Below are 17807 nucleotides of genomic sequence, written 5' to 3'. Positions count from 1 at the left end.
AACTGAGTAAGCACAAGCTTGCAGAAATTTTGAAACATTTCCAAACATTGACTCTTGTATCGCATAAAGAATGTCCATGTGGTCCGACTGAAATCATCTACAATGGTTAAGAAATATTGACAACCAGTGACACTGGGCTCTTTATAGGGCCCTCAAATATCCATGTGAACAAGAGCAAAGATCGAAGACAAATGAATGGAACTTGAAGTAAAAGGGAGTTGATGCATTTTAGCTAAGGGGCATATTTCACAGGGCATTTTGATGAAATCTAACTGAGGTAATGAAGTAATGTGCTTCATTGAATTTTTGGACAAATGTCCAAGACGTTTATGCCATACATCACCATTATTCATGGCAACATTAACACTAGAATTGACATTACAATTAGCTTGAAGAGAAGAAAAATGAGTGTTTTCCTTTGACACAGGTGTAGATGATAGAATATACAGATTTCCTAAAAGTTCTCCTGTAGCCATGACCCTGTCATTCCCCAGGCCCTGCAGGATGCAAGAAGACTTTAGAAATCGAAATTGAACTGGCATATCATGACACAATTGTCGAACAGACAATAAATTGACAGAGAAAGTGGGAATGTGAAGCACATTTGTTAGAGTAATTTCAGAGGTGATAACAACGAAACCTATGTGAGAAACTATTTGTGTTTGTCTATTTGGCAAGTGAATGGTGAGAGATTGTGTGGATGTGGTAAAAGATTGAAAAAGACGAATGTCTCCACATATATGGCTTGTTGCCCCGCTATCAATAATCCAAAAGCCGAAAGTAGTGCAAGGAGAATTCATGCTATTACCTGCATAATCGTCCATTTGAGCAAAGTTCACTTTCAAAGGATCAAGAGGCATCTCTTCATGCATCAATCTCTGCACTTCTGTGCGAACAATGTCAGCTATATTGGTAGCTCCTTCTGATCTGATACGAACTTGCTCACTAGCTGCTGCAGCTGCAAAGCCTCGTCCCCTGCCTCCTGACTTTCGTTGCTGGTCTGTAATCTCTTTGTACCACTCAGGTACACCATGAAGTTTAAAGCAACTATCCTTGGAATGCCCCATTCTCTAACAATATTCACAGACCAGATGTCTTTTATCCACAAAACCCTTTTTCTTAAAACTGTTGTGAGTCTTAACTTGAAAAGCAGCGCCACTATTCATTTCAATGCCGCTAACGTTCATTTGCATCTGTTTTTCCATGCGAATGAGCATAGAATACGCTTTTGTAACTGATGGTAAAGGCTCCAGCAGTAAGATTTGGCTCTTGGCTTGGTCATAGATCGTGTTTAAACCAACCAAAAATTGTATCAATTGATTCGAGGCAGTTTTACCTCCAGCAGTAAGATTTGGCTCTTGGCTTGGTCATAGACCGTGTTTAAACCAACCAAAAATTGTATCAATTGATTCGAGGCAGTCATCTCCATCATTGCCTTATTAACGCCGCAAGTACACCTTGCACAAATGCACTTCGGAGTGGGCGCTAAACAAGTTAATTCATCCCATAAGCGTTTGAGTTTAGTGTAATACTCTGTAATCGACATGTTTCCCTGCATTACCTGACCGATTTCCCTCTGTAATTGGTAAACCATGGGGCTATTACTCTCACCAAACCTCGCCTCCAATTCTAACCAAAGTTCTCTCGTAGAACTTACGTACATGAACGACTCAGCTAATTCCTTCGACATGCAATTCAAAATCCAGGTAGTGACCATGGAATCAATGCGATTCCATCGTTTGAACTCATCAGTGTTCCCTGATGGCCTAACCGCAGTACCATCGATGAAATCTAACTTCAATTTTGTTGTCAGTGCACGTTTTACTGCTCTGCTCCATGCGAAAAAATTGTTCCCAGTCAACATTGTTGAGACCATCACCATCCCAAGTTGATCAGAGGCTTGCAGCTGCATAAAATCCTGATATGCCGTGCGCCATGTCTGAATCTCCAAATACAGTGTTTGCTATAATCGAACACTAAAGATTAGATTTTGTTTTTTTTTTTTTTTACAGAGACCTTCACTGAGAAGGCTCTGATACCATGTTAAAAGTAAGGAAGAAGATTGATTGAGCCATCAAAGCTCGTAAGGAAGCAGTGTGTTGTATTGCTTCAAAGATAGATGATACAAAAGTGCAGAAAAAATTACAGAGGAGCAGTGTTGGTCTCTACTTAAATACAGAGGAAGATGACCAAACAGAATGCAACGAAAATAACTAAAAAAACAGATTCAGGCCATATCAGTTACAGGTGGCAACTAATCAGCTCCACATAAGCTAACTAACACAAACGTGCTTGGTAAATAAAAACGCATTCCACAGAAACCCGCTTCTTCTTCGCAGTACTGAAAACAGAGTTCATCAACCAGGTTCCCAAGCAACCAAAACACCTTCATCATCATCATGATCAGCTCGCTTATGTTCTGTATTCTCAACATGTAATGAGTTCGTACAATGTTGGAAAAACACAGCAGAAATGCTGTTGAAATTTCTCCCACGGAATTGAGTTGTAGATACCTAATAGAATCGGTTTCCATGAAAATGACATGACACAGATGAAACGCCAGTGCTCGATTCCTTTATCCTGTTCCGGAGCAAGAACAACATAAGAAATCTCTAATTACTGATACAGTAAATGGACACAACTCCTGAACTACAAACATGTTTATATATCAGGAACTACTTGATACATTGAACTTCAATAGATAGGAATAGAAAATTAATGTTCTTGTAAAAGTTTGAGGTGAAGAATGGTAAGAGCTCACCTCAAAATCCTCCCATTTCATAACTTTCATATTTGACTGCTCAAAGTAGATATCCAAAATTGGTACAGTTTCTTTTGAACCGACTTAGCCCTCTGAACGAACCGGCTGGATCAGCAAATTCACAGTCCTCTTCATAAGCATCAACTGCCAGATTCCTGTATATTTGCAACATAATTAATCCTAAAAGAGACCTAGAAAATTTTCTGGATGTTAATTACGAGGACCTCCCTCGTGCTACAACCCTTCTTACTTTAAAAATCATAAAAATCTCCACTATAAATATCTGAATTTAATGAAACCTACATAAGTTAACTGCACATCAATCGTGAAAAAGCAAAGGGAGGTAAAGAATAATAGTTTTCTTCAAATTGTTTTATATGATTGGAAAGGAAGTAAATCGAAAAACATAAATTGAGAAGAAAAGACTAATTTTTATGAATTGTTTTAGTAACCATTTACCTTTATTTCTATATTAGAATATAAACAAGCTAATGTTATACTAAAATAATTTTAGTATATAAAAGACTTTGAAATCTTATTAGTAAATATAATCATAAAACCAGAACAAAAAGACTTTTTATCAACAAAAATATTTATCAAAATGCGTACTATGCATTTATTATAAATTATTCATTTTAAATAAATTAAAATTTACTATCAATGATTGACGAGGTAGGAGTTTTTCCGATGATTAGTTATCTTTTCTAAAAGAATATGTACCGGTATTATCATTGGAACGAAAAAATTGGAGGAAAATTATATATATATATACACACACACACACATAGTAGTAAAAAGATATGTACTTTTTTTTCTTTTTGACCTTATCCTTCTACTTTTTCCCCAATTTTGGATGGCAACAAAAATGAATTTCAAAGTAGTTTCATATACATACAGTTTTACTTTCCCTCCAACTATTAGGACAAATGATTTTAGGACTTGTCTTGTAACAACTACTTGAGGTAGAAAATAGATGAAATTACGTAAAAGGACATTGAAAATCAGCCCTTTAGGCGCGTTGCTTTATCCCGTCGAAAATACCAATAACCGGACTGAAATTGAAAAAAATTGGCATGTACAACAAATTTGAAAGGTTGGGAGACGAGGTGTAAAAAATAGATGAAATTACGTAAAAGGACATTGAAAATTAGCATTTCGGCGCGTTGCTTTATCCAGTCGAAAATACCAATAATCGGACTGAAAATTGAAAAAAATTGGCATGTGCAACAAATTTGAAAGATTGGGAGACTAGGTGCAAAAAAAAAAGAGTTGGGGGATCTGCATTTTACTCATTATTATACTAGCTTTCTTATTAATTTAATTCAACTGATTGTGATTTAAGAAAGAATTTTGGGTTGAGCTAACTAAATATTCAAATTAAATTAAAATTTATGATTCTTAAGGTACTCAACAAATTTCTCAACATACGAATGATGGAGTTTTTCATCTCCAAAAATCCCATCACCAGCTTCCCTACCCCTTACCCTAACTTCTTCTCCTTCCTTCAAAACCATAGCTTTCTCCAATGCTTTCGCAATGTCATATCTGCTGAACGACCCATCTTCACCCCTTTCAACTTCCCACCCCAAACCCTTCTCCACCAACAGCCGCGCATTCAATGGCTGATCGATGATGAACGGCAGAAAAACAAGACAATGACCGTACTGCAAACTCTCTATAATCGACCCCCATCCCGCGTGGAACAAACACCCTCCAACAGACGGGTGGCTAAGAACCTCCCTCTGCGGCGCCCATCCAACGTGCGCCACTCCTCTCGCGGCGGTCCGCTCGCGGAACCCTGCCGGAAACGCATCCTCATCGTCGTCAGCCCAGTCGGGTTTTCTCAGGGCCCATAAAAATGGCAGCCCGGAAAGCTCAACCCCGTGTGCTATCTCGTGAATTTGATCTTTGTTCAGTTTACACTCGCTGCCGAACCCCACGAAAACAACTGATCTTGGGTTTTGTTTGTCCAACCACTGGAAAATTCCGCTCCACGGTTCTTCATTGGAAGTTGGTGATCTCCGCTTCATTTTTTCGGGCGGGAGGAATCCCACCGGAAAGACAGGCTTTCCGGTGAGTTTCTCATGCAGTTTCAAGTAATCGGCTTCGAATTCAGGGCAGGTGCGTAAGGCAATAGCATTACATGCTTGAATTATTTTAGCTACCCGGGAGCTGTCAGGCATTCCCGACGCGTTCTGCCCGAAATATCCAGCGTGCATTTCTTCAGCCTCGTGCTTCTTGTACGCAACTTTCGACGAAAAATCGATGTATTCGGGCGGGAGAGTCCAGCTCTGAGGCAACATTCTTTTGTCGCCGTCAAGGGGAACCTTATGAACGCCGAAGAAATCTACTGTTGCAGCAGAAACAACCCAGAATATTACAATCGGGATGTTGAAATCCTGAGCTATATCAACTGCCCAGTGATGGAAAAAGTCGACAATTATCCAGTGGGGTGGATTTTCTGAAACGAAACCCCTGACGGGTTCCTGGAGAAGATCACAGGCGAGCTTCAGGTACTGGATCTTGTCGGCGGGGATGTCCACGGTGGCTTCGGCTGATTCAGGTAGGGGACTTGATTCGGGTTTGGGGAGTGGAAGGGGCACAAAATGTATGAGATTTGACAGATTTGGAGGGATTTTGGGGAGTCTGAGAATGTTTCTTGGAGTTGCGAGGAAGGAGACGTGGATCCCTGATTTGGCTAAGGCGATGGAGAGCTGGAAAAATGGGATGAGATGGCCGAATGCTGACCATGGCAGCATAGCAACATGGATTAATCCATCTCGACTCATCATGATATTTTTTGCAGTTGTGTGTGTGTGTGTGTGAAGCTGCTTTGCTAATCTCAGTGTTACCTATCAAGAAGTTTCACTCAAACCTTGTTTTATAATCATCCATGTGAAGATCATCAACTGGAATTGATTTCATCTTCTCATAATAATGGACACTCAGTCATAGGGTTAATTACATATACACCCCCCTCTTAAAATGCAATAAAATTTTCAAAATTACATTTATAATTTTTTTCGAATCTTCAATGTTTGCACCTTATTCTTTGGATAATAATATTGACGTTAACAAAAAATTTATATAAAATTTATAATTTTACCCATCATTTAATATTTTCATATAATAATTTTATACTTATAAAGAAAAAAAATATAATGATGTTATCCTTACTCCATATATATACATATATTGTATTTATTCCTTCATAAATACAAAAATATACTTGAAAATATTAAATTTTTATAATTTGTTTGTTAACGTTTAGCATTTTTCGTCCAAATTCTAATGGAAGGGGATCGTGTGTATACATAAATCGGAAATTTTTGAAAGAGATGTAATTTTAATTATTTAGAAAAGAAAATTTGAAAATGTAATTTCAGAGTTTTAGGAAAGTAAGCATAACTAAACCCTCATTAATATTAAGTAAACTATATATATGGTACCTAATACAACTAATGAATTGTTTGCAAATGATAAATGAAATTTCTTTTATATTAATATTTATGTGAAGAGTCAAATTATACTAACTCCAATAATTGAACTGTTTATTCCTTTTAATATTTGCATGTGGCATTTATTGTAAAATATGTGATACGTATCCAATGTGAATAGCACCACTTTGTGGAATTATTTATTTATTAATTACAATTAATGTGTAGATTTATGGGTTTTCGTGATGGGATTTGATATGGAATTTGCGTCAAGTATTTTTTATATTGATGCAAGTAAAAGATGGATGCAACTACAAATATATATTTCATTATTATATCTTACATATGATTTGAATTCATCATATATTCTAATTTTAAAAACCCCCATTTGCTTTGATTTATTAGGTAGAATAAGAATATTTATTGAGCTAGTGGACTAGTTATATGGGGGCCACAAACCCCCTATTAGTTACTGTGTGAAGTTGAATGAATTTTAACATTAATCGTAAATTATATTTTCTTTTTTGGTATTTTATCATTCCATCCATTGCATGATTAAACTTGTGTGTTCTTGCCGATATGTCCTGTGTATATACAGACATATATACATGTAAAACACTAGCAATCAACACACTCCACTCTTAGTCGCTCGCCTATGTATGATGCTCTTTAGTACAGGTAAGAAATCACAACCATCAACGCCTTATTTTTTTATCTGAAAACGAGCACCATACCCTCAAAGGGAAGAGGTCCCATTGTCATACTTAACGTCAGACCCTTCATCTCATTTCTCTGAACTGGATTTCTTGCCACTTAGCCCTCTGCTAGGCCGTAAAATTTGCTTCAAAAGAGCCATTTTGGGAACGTTCCAATGCTCCACATGCCTGAAAGTTTAAGGCAGGCTAAGTACAAGGATACATGATGAAGAGGTAGAATAAGGGTACTAATTTCTAAAATACAATAGCAATACCTGCATACTTTTCCAGATTTTTCATCAAAGAAATACTCTGTATAGCCAGTGGCTGCAAGAAATTCAAGAACCAAACATCAAAAGCAATCATGGAATATACCTGTAATGAGTTTGTAAAATGTTGGAAAAACACAGCAGCAATGCTGTTGAAATTTCTCCCACGGAATTGAGTTGTAGATACCTGATAGAATCGGCTTTCATGGAAACGACATGACGCAGATGAAACGCCAGTGCCCGATTCCTTTATCCTGTTCCGGAGCAAGAACAACATAAGAAATCTCTAATTACTGATGCGGTAAATGGACATAACTCCTGAACTACAAACATGTTTATATATCACGAACTACTTGATACATAAAACTTCAACAAATAGGAATAGAAAATTAATGTTGTTGCAAAAGTTTGAGGTGAAGAATGGTAAGAGCTCATCTCAAAATCCTCCCATTTCATCCTTATGTTTGGCTTCGGTTTTGGGCAAAATCGAAGCAATGTTTGGCATTGCTTATTTTGCCATATTTTTGTTTTGTTTCTAAGTATTTTGTCTTGTTTCTAAGTATTTGATTTTTAAATACAAATATATTTTATTTTAACCACTTAATATTTTATACGTAATATTTTCTACATCATTGGAATAATTAAAAATTTTAAAAAATATAAAACAATATAACTATTCTACGCGGTTAATTCATATATTACATTATTTAAATAATTTGTTTAAATTTATCACCTTGAATAGAACAACTAACAAAAAATATTGTTAATCAATTATTAGAGTGCATTTAATTATTTTTAAAAGTGTATTTTACATAAATTATTCTTTTTCATTTCCATACATATATAATTAAGAAATAATATTTATTTTAATCCACTCACAACTAAATAAATTATATATATTTTTATACATATATATATATATAAATATATATAAAAGAGACATGATTTGACAATGAACAGTATTTTTTGTCTCCCCACTACACAACATCAAACATAACATACTTATTTTATATTATCTCCAAAAACAAATCCAAACATATACACTATCTCTAACTTATTTTTATTTATCTTTGTTTTTCTCTCTCTATCTCCACAAAATACCCAAAAATAAGTTAAAAACAAAATCAAACATAATGATAGTTTTCTTCAAATTGTTTGATATGATTGGAAAGGGAGTAAATCGAGAAACATAAATTGAGAAGAAAAGACTAATTTTTATGAATTGTTTTAGTAACCATTTACCATTATTTTTATATTAGAAAATAAACAAGCTAATGTTATACTAAAATAATTTTAGTATATAAAAGATTTTGAAATCTTATTAGTAAATATAATCATAAAACAAGAACAAAAAGACTTTTTATTAACAAAAATATTTAGCAAAATGCATACTATGCATTTATTATAAATTATTCATTTTAAATAAATTAAAATTTACTATCAATGATTGACGAGGTAGGAGTTTTTCCGATGATTAGTTATCTTTTCTAAAAGAATATGTACCGATATTATCATTGAACATAAAAATTGGAGGAAAATTATATATATATACACACACATACATAGTAGTAAAAAGATATGTACTTTTTTTTTTTTTTGACCTTATCCTTCTACTTTTTCCCCATTTTTGGATGGCAACAAAAATGAATTTCAAAGTAGTTTCATATACATATAGTTTTAATTTCCCTCCAACTATTAGGGCAACTGATTTTAGGACTTGTCTTGTAACAACTATTTGAGGTAGAAAATAGATGAAATTACGTAAAAGGACATTGAAAATCAGCCCTTTAGACGCGTTGCTTTATCCCGTCGAAAATACCAATAACCGGACTGAAAATTGAAAAAAATTGGCATGTACAACAAATTTGAAAGGTTGGGATACGAGGTGTACAAAATAGATGAAATTACGTAAAAGGACATTGAAAATTAGCCCTTTCGGCGCATTGCTTTATCCAGTCAAAAATACCAATAATCGGACTGAAAATTGAAAAAAATTGGCATGTGCAACAAATTTGAAAGATTGGGAGACTAGGTGTAAAAAAAAAAGAGTTGGGGGATCTGCATTTTACTCATTATTATACTAGCTCTCTTATTAATTTAATTCAACTGATTTTAAGAAAGAATTTTGGGTTGAGCTAACTAAATATTCAAATTAAATTAAAATTTATGATTCTTAAGGTACTCAACAAATTTCTCAACATAAGAATGATGGAGTTTTTCATCTCCAAAAATCCCATCACCAGCTCCCCTACTCCTTACCCTAACTTCTTCTCCTTCCTTCAAAACCATAGCTTTCTCCAATGCTTTCGCAATGTCATATCTGCTGAACGACCCATCTTCACCCCTTTCAACTTCCCACCCCAAACCCTTCTCCACCAACAGCCGCGCATTCAATGGCTGATCGATGATGAACGGCAGAAAAACAAGACAATGACCGTACTGCAAACTCTCTATAATCGACCCCCATCCCGCGTGGAACAAACACCCTCCAACAGACGGGTGGCTAAGAACCTCCCTCTGCGGCGCCCATCCAACGTGTGCCACTCCTCTCGCGGCGGTCCGCTCGCGGAACCCTGCCGGAAACGCATCCTCATCGTCGTCAGCCCAGTCGGGTTTTCTCAGGGCCCATAAAAATGGCAGCCCGGAAAGCTCAACCCCGTGTGCTATATCGTGAATTTGATCTTTGTTCAGTTTACACTCGCTGCCGAACCCCACGAAAACAACTGATCTTGGGTTTTGTTTGTCCAACCACTGGAAAATTCCGCTCCACGGTTTTTCATTGGAAGTTGGTGATCTCCGCTTCATTTTTTCGGGCGGGAGGAATCCCACCGGAAAGACAGGCTTTCCTGTGAGTTTCTCATGCAGTTTCAAGTAATCGGCTTCGAATTCAGGACAGGTGCGTATGGCAATAGCATTAGTTGCTTGAATTATTTTAGCTACCCGGGAGCTGTCAGGCTCTCCCGACGCGTTCTGCCCGAAATATCCAGCGTGCATTTCTTCAGCCTCGTGCTTCTTGTACGCAACTGTCGACGAAAAATCGATGTATTCGGGCGGGAGAGTCCAGCTCTGAGGCAACATTCTTTTGTCGCCGTCAAGGGGAACCTTATGAACGCCGAAAAAATCTACTGTTGCAGCAGAAAAAACCCAGAATGTGACAATCGGGATGTTGAAATCCTGAGCAATATCAACAGCCCAGTGATGGAAAAAGTCGACAATTATCCAGTGGGGTGATTTTTCTGAAACGAAATCCCTGACGGGTTCCTGGAGAAGATCACAGGCGAGCTTCAGGTACTGGATCTTGTCGGCGGGGATGTCCACGGTGGCTTCGGCTGATTCAGGCAGGGGACTTGATTCGGGTTTGGGGAGTGGAAGGGGCACAAAATCTATGAGATTTGACAGATTTGGAGGGATTTTGGGGAGTCTGAGGATGTTTCTTGGAGTTGCGAGGAAGGAGACGTGGATCCCTGATTTGGCTAAGGCGATGGAGAGCTGGAGAAATGGGATGAGATGGCCGAATGCTGACCATGGCAGCATAGCAACATGGATTAATCCATCTCGACTCATCATGATTTTTTTGCAGTTGTGTGTGTGTGTGAAGCTGCTTTGCTAATCTCAGTGTTACCTATCAAGAAATTTCACTCAAACCTTCTTTTATAGGGGAATTTATTTAAAAAATGTCAAAAAAAAAAAATGTAAAGTAAGATAAAATTGAAGGCTTTAGAAAAGTAACCGCGGTGCCACAATTTTTATTTTAAAAAAAAATTTCTTTATGTCACCGTGGTTAACCACCGCGGTGGCATTGATTTTAAAAAAAAAAAAAATTTTAATGTGTCACCGCGGTGATAATTTTTTTTAAAAGAAAAATTATTTTATTGCACGACGATTGCTGCAAACTTCTCGTTAAAATTTCGGCACCATCATGGCGAGTTGTCAATCATCAAATATACCGTTCGACACTCCTTGATGGGACGAACATTTCCCGCAAACAATTTCAAGTTTTATAAATTGTAAATAATGAATTTTTAGCACGAACACCGCACCTTTCGGCTGTCGATTCGCCGCCACCGGAGCGACCCACGATCACGAACCACCACCACTGGACTCGCCTCGACCTAACGGTTCTAACGAGACCAATCTAGTTTAATTTTATTAAATATTTGTTGAGATATGAAAATTTGAAGATTTTCCGTCGAAAATTCGCGCTGAAACTGTTTGCTGCCATTTCTCCACCGTCAGGACGAATCACAGATTATGACCATAGCCGTTAGAATTCTGTCGTCCAAACGATTCCAACAAGACCAATCTTGCTCAATTTCATCAAATATTTATTTGTTCAATTAAAATACATATGTTTTAAAATAATTATAATTTTATTAAATTCTATTTATGAATTAATAATACTATTTATAATAAATAGTTGATTAATAATACTATTTATAATTAATTAATAATTAATAATTAAATTGATAATTAATTAATACTATTATTTAGTAGTAATTAATATGTTATGGATCAATACATGACTTTACTCATGAATCACATGAACATACTTAATAAGAATTCTAATATTAAAAATATTAAAAATAAGGAATATGATATACCTCAGAATTTGGATCTATTAAATAGATGGACAATTCCAAAAGTTGAACCAAGATTAATATATCAGTTAGGAACTTTTAAAAAATTAGGATTAAAACAAGTAGTACAAACTATTGAAAAATCTATCTCATTAGATAATGATGAAATGATAATAAGATTATTATCTAAAAAAGACATTAGCCATTATAGACAAACACATAAATTCCTACATATAGGACTTGTACAAATTGTTTTTAAATCTTTGACTTTAGAAGGTTTACCGGAAAGCTTTATTGCAGCCTTAAGAGATGGTAGAAATTTAAATTGGAAACAATCCCTTATGGGTATAATACAATTTAGTCTGGCACATGAACCAGTTTATTTTAATGTATATCCAAATTTACAATTATCTTTATCTGATATTAATATATTAGATGCTTTGACATTAAATGTTAAACCTCATGGTTATGATTATATGCCTGGAACTGAAGTTATATGTATATGTTATAGAATATATTATAAGCCTTTATTTACATTAAATCCACAATGTAAAAGGATTAATAAATCAAAAAATGAAACTATATTAATTGAAACTAATTTCAGTAATTCAAATATTACTACAAGAAGACCCATTAAATGGGAAGAAATAACTTTTCCAGAAAATTGGATAATTGAACAAGCTGTACCTAAAAGGCCACAAATACATGATCATAATAAGATTATAGATATTCTTCAATATAATGAAGGAACTGTAAATATTAAATTTGAAACAAATTCTAAATCATTACTATTTCAAAAATGCAACTCGATGAGATCTTACATATCACCTATAGATTATAGGGTAGAATCTCCTACGCCTTCTAGAGCCTCTACTTCTCAAATAAGAGAAACAGAAATATTTACTCCTGTTACAGAAAAATTATACATTAACAGACAAAATATTGTAAGAGAAGCTAATAATCAAACTCAGGATAATAATGAGTTAGAACCGACTATGTCAGAAATGGAGTTTAATATTTAATAGATTATAGCTCTATTATAGATTTTAGTCCTGGCTCTCCAGCCAGAAAAATTATTTCAGAAGAATTTAAAGACGTAGGTTATAGCCAATTCAGAGAATGGTTTTTCCAAAGCTTTGATAAGCAATAAATGTTATATTTCCAAGATGAATTTTATAAGGTTTGCAAAGAAAAAAAATGCTTTAATTCCTTTTGTGACATGGTTTATTGATACATATGTCAAAAACTATATTTCTGTTATAGAAAGAAATTACAAACTAGAATCAAGGAAAGTTTATCAAGGATTCTTCATATTGAAAAGAATGGAAAAATTCATAATTTTTCAGCCTTTTCTAAATTAATAGAAACAGACACTCTCACAGTAACTTGTAAACATATAAATAATATGTTTGAACAAAAAAATTATATAAATTTATTCCTTAATATTTTGGGAGAACAAATTCAATTAATTCATAATAAAATTGAAATGATTATTAAAGCTATAAATAATATACAACCGGTTATAATAGAAACAAAATCTGAAGAAAAAGAAGCATCTCCTAGCTTTCAGCCTCCTCTAGTTATATCTGATTTCAAAATAAGACCAATCCATGAATTAGAAAAAATGCTTGAAGAAAAATTCAGTAAATTAAGTATAAAAACTCTTGATAAGGAGTTACAGTATGAATTGATAGAAAATACTAATCATAAACAAGTTTTTAAGAACCAAATCAATAAAATCACTAATAAATGGGTTGATAAACCTATTCAGAGTAAATTCTATTATAATAGACCAACACCTATGGAAGTTTTATATGAAAAATATACTGATACAATAGATATTAGTTATTCAGGTAATAAGATTTATGAATGGAACATAGATGAATATTCTAATAAACAGATTTATAACACGGTACATAGAATGCTTATGTATTCCACTATTTGTAAAAATAGTAATAATTCAGATAAAACTATTGCAGCAATGATTGTTGCTGGATTTACTGGACAACTTAAAGGTTGGTGGGATAATTATCTATCTCAACAAGATAAAGATAGTATTATCAATACTGTTAAACAAGAAAATAATAATTTAGTTGAAAATGCAATTTATACACTCGCTGTCAATATTATTGAACATTTTACAGGAAGATTTAGTGATAATAGTGATACTATTAGAACTTTATTACAAAATCTAAGGTGTAAAACACTTTCAGACTTTAGATGGTATAAAGATACTTTTTTAAGTAGAGTAATGGAATTACCAGAATGTAATAATATACACTGAAAATCAAAATTTATTGATGGTCTGCCTAGTCTATTTGCAGAAAGGATTAGGAAAAAACTAAGAAAAAACCAGATTAATATCCCATATGAAAGTTATACTTATGGAGCTCTAATAGATACTTGTATACAAGAAGGATTAACTTTGTTTAATGAGATAAAGCTTAGTCAACAAATTAAAAAACAAAACCTTGATGAAAGGAAACAATTAGGACAATTTTGTCAACAATTTGATTTAGAAAACCCTACTACTAGTAAGGACCATAAAATTAATAGGCCCTATAAATGAAAACATAGAAAATATTCTCAGAAACATATAGAGAAAAAGAATAAAAGAAAAGAAGAAAAATCTCAAAGAAAACCGAAATATTTGAAAAATAAAAATAGATATTGTAAGATTTACAAAAAATTAGGTCATACTGCAAAATACTGTTGGACTAAAAAGAAGATTAATAATCTTGAAATATCAGATTATATAAAGAATATAATAATACAAACTTCACAAGAATCAGAATCTGAAAATACAGAAACAGAATCAATAAGTACTTCTGAATCAGAAGAAAAAGAAATATTAAATGTGTTAGAAAATGAAAATATTTCAGAATCAAGTTTAGAATGTGAACCTTGTTGCCTAGGACTAGCTTGTCCTAAAGAATTAAATAATATTAATAAGAATGATATTGAAAAATCTGAATTGTATAAAATACTTTCCCAATTCTCAGAAATGAATATTAATGTTCTTACTTCAAATCATGCTTTTGAATTATTAAAAGCAATTAAAGATCCAAAATCAAGAATGCAAATTATTGATGAGATTAATACTGAATCCAGTACTTCTACTTCTTATAATCCAGAAGAAGACTTAAATGGAACAATTATAAACCCAAAAAGATCATATAATATGAATGAGGTAATGAACCAACTTAGAAGTAAATATCAACATAAAGAAGATAATATATCTCTTCAAAATTTATATAAAGAAATAAACAATCTAAAAGAAGAAATTAAAATATTGAAAGATAAAAATACTATTCAGGAATCTAGAATTTCTGACTTAGAAAATATTTCTAGATCAGAAAATATATCTCAAAATAATAATAAATTAAAAATAGATGAGCATAGTATTTTCTCTGAAAACTTTTTATCCACTATAGAAATGGTTATATCCCAAAAATGGTATATAAAAATATCTCTTCTGATTGATAATCATTATACAAAATCATTTATAGCTCTTGTTGATAGTGGTGCTGATTTAAATGTTATTCAGGAAGGATTAATACCAACTAGATATTTTCATAAAACTAGTCATACTTTATGGCATGCTGGAGGTGATAAACTCCAAATACAGTATAAAATTGCTAAAGCTTTTGTTTGTATTGATAATAAATGTATTTCTCAAAGTTTTATTCTTGCTAAGAATATTACTAACCAAGTAATACTTGGGACTCCATTTTTACATAATATTTATCCAATAAAAAAGATTGATAGTAAAGGAATTATAGGAACTTTCCAGAATGATGATATATTTCTTGAATTTATTATTGAACCATTTAGTAAAATGTTGCATAATATCTATGATAATATTAAAGCAAAACAAAATCAAATTAACTTCTTAAAACAAGAAATAAACATAATAACAATTGAAGAAGAATTGAAGAATCCTAAATTACAGGATAAAATTAGTCTATTAAAAAATCAATTCTCTTTAGAAATTTGTAATGATCATCCTAATGCTTTTTGGGATAGAAAGAAACATATAGTTTCTTTACCTTATGAAGATTCTTTTTATGAAAAGAATATACCTACTAAGGCGAGGCCTTGTCAAATGAATTCTGAATACTTAGAATTATGTAAAAAAGAAATTGAATCCCTTTTACAGAAAGAATTAATAAGTCATCTCAATCCTCATGGTCATGTACTGCTTTTTATGTTAATAAACATTCTGAAATTGAAAGAGGTACTCCAAGATTAGTTATAAATTATAAACCCCTTAATAAGGCATTAAAATGGATTAGGCATCCTATTCCTAATAAAAAAGATCTACTTGATAGACTTTATGATAGTTTAGTATTTTCTAAATTTGATTTAAAATCAGGATATTGGCAAATACAGATTAATAAATCTGATAGAAATAAAACTGCATTTAATGTTCCTATTGGACATTATGAATGAAATGTTATGCCATTTAGTTTGAAAAATGCTCTTTCTGAATTCCAGAAGATTATAAATGATATTTTTACTCCTTATAGTACTTTTATAATAGTATATATTGATGACATATTAGTCTATTCAAAAACTATTGAAATGCATTTTAAACATTTAAATATATTTAAACGTCTAATTATACAAAATGGTTTAGTAATCTCTAAGTCAAAGATGGAATTATTTCAGACAAGAATAAGATTTCTAGGTCATATCATTGAAAAAGGAAATATTATTCCTATTAATAGAAGTATTGATTTTGCAGATAAATTTTCAAATGAAATAACTGAAAAAACTCAGTTACAAAGATTTTTAGGAAGTCTAAATTATATTGCTCCTTATTACAAAAATTTAATAGAAGATACGACTATCTTATATGATAGACTGAAGAAGAATCCTAAGCCATGGACAATTGCTCATACAGAAGCTGTTAAAAGAATAAAATCTAAAGTTAAAACACTTCCTTGTTTAATGTTAAGTAATCCAGATTGGAAAAAGATTATAGAAACTGACGCATCTGATATAGGGTTTGGAGGAATATTAGCCCAGATAAAACAAGTATATCTTGTTAGATTCCATTCAGGAAAATGGAATGATTCTCAAAAAAATTATGCAACTATAGCAAAAGAGATTCTAACTATAGTCAAATGTGTTTTAAAATTTCAAAATGATTTATATAATCAAATTTTTTTGATTATGACAGACTGCAAAGCAGCCAAATTTATGTTTCAAAAGGATTTTAAACATGATGTTTCTAAACAAATGTTTGCAAGATGGCAGACTCAATTAACCCCATTTGATTTTGAAATATTTTATAAAAAGGGAGAAGATAATAGTATTCCAAATTTCTTAACTCGGGAATATTTTAACAAATGACAGGCATGAACTCCCGAGGTCGGGGATCTTCCTCTTATAGAGGAAGAGGTGGTCGAGGCAAAGCACCTGAGATTATATCTCAAAATGAAAAACAAAAGCTTATAGCTATGGATTTAACACAAGATCCTGAATATCAGGCATTTTTGGAATATAAAAAAGGTCAGCAATCTCAAACTGAAGGGAATGATAGTCCATCATATGCCAAAATAATTGATGATGAAGAATCTGAATCCAATAATATTGGATTTTCAAAAACCCAACATAAAGAAATTATATTTCTTTTGGAAGAAAAAGATTTAAAATGGAAGAATGATCCATGGGTTTTAATGCAAAGGTATTTGGATAATTCATTCTTACCGGCAAGGACTTATAAGTCCAGATATTTTTATGAACAAATACTTGTTCAAAATGGCTCATGTGAAATATCACATTTTATGAGCACTAATAAAGAAATTTATAATTTCAGTAAAATAATTATTAAAAAGGTCATACCTTTGGAAGACTGGGGAATTTCTCCCATGAAAGACAAAGAAATTGTGATTAATAAATCAGCAGTAAAGTATAATTACTGGGATTATTGCGATGCGTTTATGAAGGTATTAGATTATGAAAATGATAAGCACAAACATTCCTGGTTTATAAAAGTTTGTGCCAATGTTTATAACGCTGATATCCCACACTGGTTTATACACTGGTTTTACTATTTTGGT

The 17807-nt window shown here is 32.9% G+C and overlaps 1 long non-coding RNA gene and 2 pseudogenes across 1 annotated transcript; all 3 read right to left on the bottom strand.

Moving 5' to 3' along the window:
- Positions 1 to 4132: 4132 nt before the first annotated feature.
- Positions 4133 to 5679, bottom strand: LOC105173148 (putative UDP-rhamnose:rhamnosyltransferase 1 pseudogene; annotated as a pseudogene).
- A 1040-nt stretch (positions 5680 to 6719) lies between these two features.
- Positions 6720 to 7418, bottom strand: LOC105173149 (uncharacterized). The gene is made up of 3 exons (XR_002288097.2): positions 7350 to 7418; positions 7169 to 7220; positions 6720 to 7082 (listed from the first exon to the last, which is right to left on the bottom strand). It is a non-coding gene; the product is annotated as an uncharacterized LOC105173149 (long non-coding RNA).
- Positions 7419 to 9308: 1890 nt separating this feature from the next.
- On the bottom strand, positions 9309 to 10796 carry LOC148784973 (putative UDP-rhamnose:rhamnosyltransferase 1 pseudogene; annotated as a pseudogene).
- Between the last annotated feature and the right edge of the window lie 7011 nt (positions 10797 to 17807).

This window comes from Sesamum indicum, linkage group LG11, assembly GCF_026168435.1.
Source record: "Sesamum indicum cultivar Baizhima isolate 11 linkage group LG11, ASM2616843v1, whole genome shotgun sequence".
Taxonomy (NCBI): domain Eukaryota; kingdom Viridiplantae; phylum Streptophyta; class Magnoliopsida; order Lamiales; family Pedaliaceae; genus Sesamum; species Sesamum indicum.
The sequence above is the reverse complement of the archived record's forward strand: the minus strand, read 5'-3'. Positions and strand labels throughout refer to the sequence as shown.